Here is a 6,376-nt window from a genome sequence, read left to right as displayed (position 1 = left end):
GGCACCGGCAGCGGGAACAGCAGCGGGGACAGCGGCGGTGGCCTCTGCAGGGGCAGGGTAGCGGCGGCTTGTTCTGGCCCTCGGCAGTGTTTGCGGTGTGCCCTTGCGCTGCTACCTTACAAGAGGTGCACGTCCAGAGAAGTTTAATATAGAGGCTTTCACTGAGAAAAAATAAATAAAGAATAAAGATATTGCCCATGTTTGCAGTAAATACAAAGGGTTGGGGAGCTCTCAGTGGCCCTATCCTGCCATGGCTGTCGGCGCACCTGGGCCGGCTGTGGCTGCTGTCCATCCACCCTGCCATGAGGGCCGGCCCGGGGCTCCCGGCGCTCGGTGCCTCCGGTGATCGGTCAGAACCCCCTCCAGACACGGCCCCTGCTGCGGGAGGGATTGGCACCTGCACCCCGAGCTTTAATGCGTTTTTTGCGGGTGCTGAAAGGCAGAAAGTGGGGCAGGAAACGATGGGAGGCGACAGGAGTTTGGTGCAATGAGGGAGAGACGAGCCTGCGTGCCAAGCGAGGAGAAGGCGGCTGGACAAGAAACTCGGCGGATTTGGGTCTGGAAGGTGGAATAAAGTGTGATGGATGCTGGATTGCACCCTGACACTATCGATTTGGGGGAAAAACCCCAAAACCCCATACCCAACGAAAACAAGTCAGAAAGACTGGCTTGGCAGAGAAAGGGGAAATGAAGAAGGCATTGAGGCTAGGAGATGGCCTGAGGAGACAGGAGCTCTGCCCAGCAGGGAAGGGCCGCATGGAATGCAATATTCCTGCCTGTGATGCCGTGGAAGAACCGAGGATTTTCAATGGTTGGGCTCTAAGAGACACCCCCAGCTATAGGGGGAGAAGATGAAGTCTGAAGAAGACAATAAAACACAGTGACCTGATAATGGGACAGTTGGAGTGCAGATGGTTGATAAGAAAGCGCTTATGCAGTCTGGAGGAAGTGGAAATAATTTGTTATCACAGGGCAGTTAATTTCTCTCAGCTGTGTGCTTGCAATCCTGTACTTTCCCATAGAGTGTCACAGAACCAAAGCTGGCGTGTCAGGGCCACCACAGAAACCAGGACATCGATCAAATGAGGGTCCCACACAAGGGCTTTTGTGCTCAGAGATGTTCACTGCTTCTTTGCATTTCTTTTTGTGCTTAGGAGCTACACCCAGAGCCCACTCAGCACGTGTGTTACACACCTGCACATGCACTTGTCTAAGCATGGTTGCATGTGACTCTCAGATTCACCTAATTTCAAAACAGAGTAAATTTATATTTATCCTTTGGACTTAATTACCAAATATTTATTTGAAGAAATAAACTTTATATTTAATAACTGACTTGCTGTAGGCTGGAGGGAAATGTCAGTAACAGCAGCACAGATGAAACCATGAATTCTGAAAGCAGCAAGTCTTTCTCAGCTCCACCACAAAGAATGGGGCATTTCAGAGGCTAGGGAGAGTCCTGCTCTAGGGATTTTGCATTTCCTCAGGCTTCACTCCTTTAGAACAAAGTACTTTTTTTGAAAAGTGACCTCACAAGGAATTAGGAGCAATCAAATTAGGAGGATTTGATTATTAGGAGACAGACATTGAATTAAGCTTTAATTAATTGGAAGATGAGAAAATGTTTGGTCTTTTCAGGTAGTTCATGCAGTGGAATGGCACCTTTTGTATCTGCTGGAATATTTACTTCTGGACTTATGAATATACATTGATATGTTCCAACCCTCCCTTGTTCAGAATTCTGAATATTTGGATCTCTTGCTTGCACGGTAGGAAATGGGCTCTGAACCAAGTGGATGTTCTGCAGACATAACGGGAAGGCTGATTAACTTGTTTCCTTTATGCCAATTTAGTGAAGCTTGAAATGAAATCTAATGGCAGCAAACATAACAAGCAAATCCTTTTCTGTGTAATAACACAAGAAAAATAGCAAGCAGGGTGGGATTAAAAGAATGGTATAGTTTATTAATTTAGCTGATCCTGGTTTTCTAAGACACTCACATTCCTTATGTTTATTGCTGGATGTGAGAAGGAGGACTGTAATGTTTCTGTACAGCATTACAGCTTTATTGCATGTTATACTGCCTGACATCAGTTGTTTTAAGAAGGCATTGACATGTACTGAGAGCAAATATCAAAACATTATAATTTCTTTTTAAAGCTTTAGTTCATTGAGGAATATAATTTCATGCCTAATTTCATTCGCATCATATGCTTAATCCTTCGTGAATCCTTTAGCAGTTTCAGCAGTTTAGATTCTATTTCTGTAATCAAACTTTCCTTAGCCCTGGGACTTGCCAGAACTGATGGATGTGTGTGGTCAGAAGCAAAGTGTCCACTGTTTAATGAAGCACTGAGTAACTTCATGTTTCTGATTCCTGGTGCGGAAGAGTAGAGGTTGTGATAAAAAGAAGAAAGAGAGAATCCCTAGGACGTGCAGTAATCATGGCTTTATTCTAATGTATTTTTATTTATTCTTTTAGATATCTCTAAACAAAAGGGCAACTCCTGTATTTTTTTCAGGGAAGATCATGGCAGAACCAATTATTCCTTCCCAGGAGGCAGGGAAAGGATTTGGTTCCATTTCAATAGAAGGGGTGGAAGGAGGAATGTATTAATGCTGGCCAGAGAGGTCCGAGAGTCACTTGGCAGAGGGGGATGAACCACAGGGACCTTCCTGGGGCTGTGCCAACAGCCGAGCGTTGTTCACGAGTTCTGCTTCTCACACAGCCCGGTTTGCAGCTTGGGCACTGAGCACTGGGGCTCCGGCCACCGCATTGAAAACCACGGAGTGTCCAGCACAGGGTGACATCTGCAGGGCCTCAGCTGCGTGTGTGACTCTGCTCGGCGGCAGGAACAGCTCCCAAAAACCCCAAACCCTTCTTACCTAAGCCGTGCGCAGGCTCCGAGCGGCCGGCGGCGCTTTGCGGGGAGGTGGCGCTGGGAAACCAAACCAATAAAGGCTCTGCGGGAAACTGCTGAGTCAAGACCGGGGAAATCACGTGAAAAGCCAAAAAAAGAAACCTCGCTGGGGAGGTGAAGGGATCAGAGAGCAGGTTGCAGCAGAGGGCTGCGAAACTTCCCCTAAAACCGTCGTGTCGCGACTCAGCTGGAAAAACATTCCCGGTGCGGGCTGGGGAGGCGGCACCGGCGATGGGCACGGGCTGGCACAGAAACCCTGCTCGGTTCGGCGGGGCTGGATGGAGCTCAGGGGGCGAGCAGGGCAGGAGCTGGGCCTTGGCACCGTGCTGGGGCAGCAGCTGCCCCTTTGCTGTCCCACTGCTGTCCCACTGCTGTCTCTTCACTGTCCCACTGGTTTCTCTTCTGTCTTTTTCCCCTTCCCTTCCCTTCCCTTCCCTTCCCTTCCCTTCCCTTCCCTTCCCTTCCCTTCCCTTCCCTTCCCTTCCCTTCCCTTCCCTTCCCTTCCCTTCCCTTCCCCACTGGTGCCCCTTCGCTGCCCCTCGGTGCTGCAGGGTGCAGATGTTGGGATGCCCTGTGGTGTTGGAATCGTTTCCAGCTGCAGCTGGATGTGATGTGTGTGTGCTGCAGCTGGGCTAACATGTGGCAGCAGATGAGATTGATGCATTTTGTGAGTCAGACCAAGCTGCTTGTAGATGTAGCTCTGTTTAATGTGGAAAAAAAAAAAAAAGAATTTGTTTGACTGACAACATGTTCTTTGGGCTCGTTCCAGCAAAGTAGAGGTGTTGTCAATACTCTGGCTTTTGTGGTTTGATCGACACACAGTGCTAACTTGCTGGAGATACATCTGTCAGCTTCCGAGCAGAATTTATTGTGTGAAAATGGCTCTGCACAGAAGGCACCGCCCACTTCCAGCTCTTATGAAAGATGTGTTGGCTGTAACATTTTCTGAGAGATTTCAGCAGGAAAAGAAGTTACATCCAAAATACAAGGCAGGGAGGCAAACTGGATATTATACAGTCATTTTCATAACTGGGTATTTTAACTGTGGGACTTCAGTGCTACAGGATCCCTTGTGACCTAGAATAACATTACATCCCTTTCACAGAGAACATAAGGATATTTGTAGCTAGTCTATAGTTTCCAGCTCTGACAGACATCAGAAACCAGGTCTGGCATACACCAGGCTAATGCCTGTTCACTGCATTGTCCTGAAACAGAGCTCTTTGGGGAGTGATCTCTCTCCAGTTTGAGGTTGTGTGTTTGCTTTGTGCTTTTAGAGCGGGATTTGAAGCAGCAACTGCTGCTGTAGGAATAGAAAGGGAGAAACTGAAGGGATGCACACACAGTGCCAGTTCTGCAAGTGACAGAATCGCAGCCCTGTGGTTGCAGAACCGGTTCTGACCTCCTCCCCAGCCACATCCTACAAACCAGCTCTACCTGTGCAGTGACAAGGTTCAGCTCACCTCTGCAGAGGCTGTTTTGTAATTTTTGTTCCTGTCTCATGCTTGGGAACTGCACCTTCTCCCCAGCATGCACAGCGTGGCAGAGTTTGGCCTGTGCAGTGCCCTGCCCAGCCTTCACTGAAAATTAATTAATTAAAGAGCTGCTTTGTCTTGAGCCTAAAACTAGCACCAGTTGAAGGAAGGGCTGTGTGGATGTAATTAAGGGCCTGCTTTTTGAGAAAGGCATCTGGTTTTGGCCGTGATAATGAATTTTTTTCAGCTATACCTCAAGCTTCAGAGACTACACAAGGGTGAAACAGAGCAGGCAAAGTGATAATTTCCTGGGAAGTTCAGTCCAGAAGGGGAGAATAAAGCTATATATTAAGTGAACATGTTGCTAATAATCTAGCACTCATATTTCACAATGAATTAAAACTACTATTGCTCCAAATAGTAACAAGCAATCTATTCCTTATCGTTTCAGATGCAATTCACTTGCATGCTAGCCCCTTTCTGCACAGTCATAGTGACTAAGCTTTGCAAAGCAGCACAGGAGCCCTTGAGCCCTGCAAAGGCCTGGGCAGTCACCCTCCACACTCCTTAATTGCATAACACATCTGAATGTTGGATCTACTGAAAGCAGTTACTGCAACTTCCTTGTTACTGTAAATATCATTAGATGGAACAGAATCTGTAGATTTATCTTTTTGAAAAGACAGAATTTCCTACCAAGTTCTGATTACTCAGGCATTTTAACCCAGAAGCACCTGGTGACATCATGTTTTCCTCCAGCTCTAAAATACAGGTGTTGCAAGCAGACAAACAACTGATTGTTTTAAGGAGTAAGATAAAGATCTATCAACAGTTACAGAGAAAATTAGGTTATTTGTATTCTCCTGTCTGAATAGTCTCCTTAGGCTGCAGGAGCTGACCAAACTTTTGATCTAACAAATGTAACAATGCTGGGAGCAGAAGAACTCTTGGAATTCAGCAGATACAAGCAGAAGGGATTTGATAAGGAGACAATTCCAAGAGAAAAAGCTACATGAGAAGGTGGCCAGCCCAGCAACAATGGAATCCAGCAAGAAATCAAGAATCCACGGACCAGAATTCTGTGTTTGACTTGGCCTGGGTGATGAGTGTCAGGGGTATAACTGAGGTGTGAATTGGGGAAGGGGTCCCTCTCCAGAGGCACCAGTTTGAGCTGCAACCAAAGAACTGACAGGAGACTAATTGGAAACATACACTTGGACTTGGCATTCTTACTGGGGTCCTAGGGTCAGACACAGTTACTGTCTCAATCTCTAGCAATTGATAAAAATTTAGTATTTGCTGGATGTGAACTACTTTTCCTCAGCTTAAGAGGTTTATTTGCAGTGCTGCAATGTCCTACTGATTCTAGAAAATTCACTTTCAAAGTTACTTTTTTTGTTTAATTTCTATCCTAATGCTAATTTTCTATAAGCAGCAGCAGGACATGCTGTGAGTCATTTGAAAGGTGACCTTGTACCAGGAAACAATTACTTAACCAGCAGAAAAACCTGCTCCTTTGTAGATTAATCAACATCCATTGTTTCTTTTCCCAGTTAATTCCATGTATTACAAGATACCCTTTGCACAAAGTTCAATGCCTCTCAATCACTCCAGTGAGTTTTGAGGTGCTCATTGTTTAAATTCCACAGTATGTCCACAGGCCCTGGCCCCTTTAAGGGGGAAAAAAAAGGCAAATCCAAAAATCCAAAGCTACCATCTTAAATTTGATTTGTCATCAGTTATTCTCAATCAGGAGAAAGTACAGTGGCATATATTGCAGTTCACATAGGAAAAGGAATGAAAGAATTTACTGCTCTGGTTTTTCTTCTCAGATAATCTGTCAGTCTCCAAACACTCATCTGTTCCTGTAGGAGTTTTTTTTTTTGGTGAAGAATGTAGGAAATATTCTCCTTAAGGAGAAAGTGTTGGTGGAAAAACCCTCCCATGCATTTGGATGCCTCGAGGCTGTAAGACAGGAA

This window comes from Ammospiza caudacuta, chromosome 14 (assembly GCF_027887145.1).
Source record: "Ammospiza caudacuta isolate bAmmCau1 chromosome 14, bAmmCau1.pri, whole genome shotgun sequence".
NCBI lineage: Eukaryota > Metazoa > Chordata > Aves > Passeriformes > Passerellidae > Ammospiza > Ammospiza caudacuta.
This window is presented reverse-complemented; position numbering follows the sequence as displayed.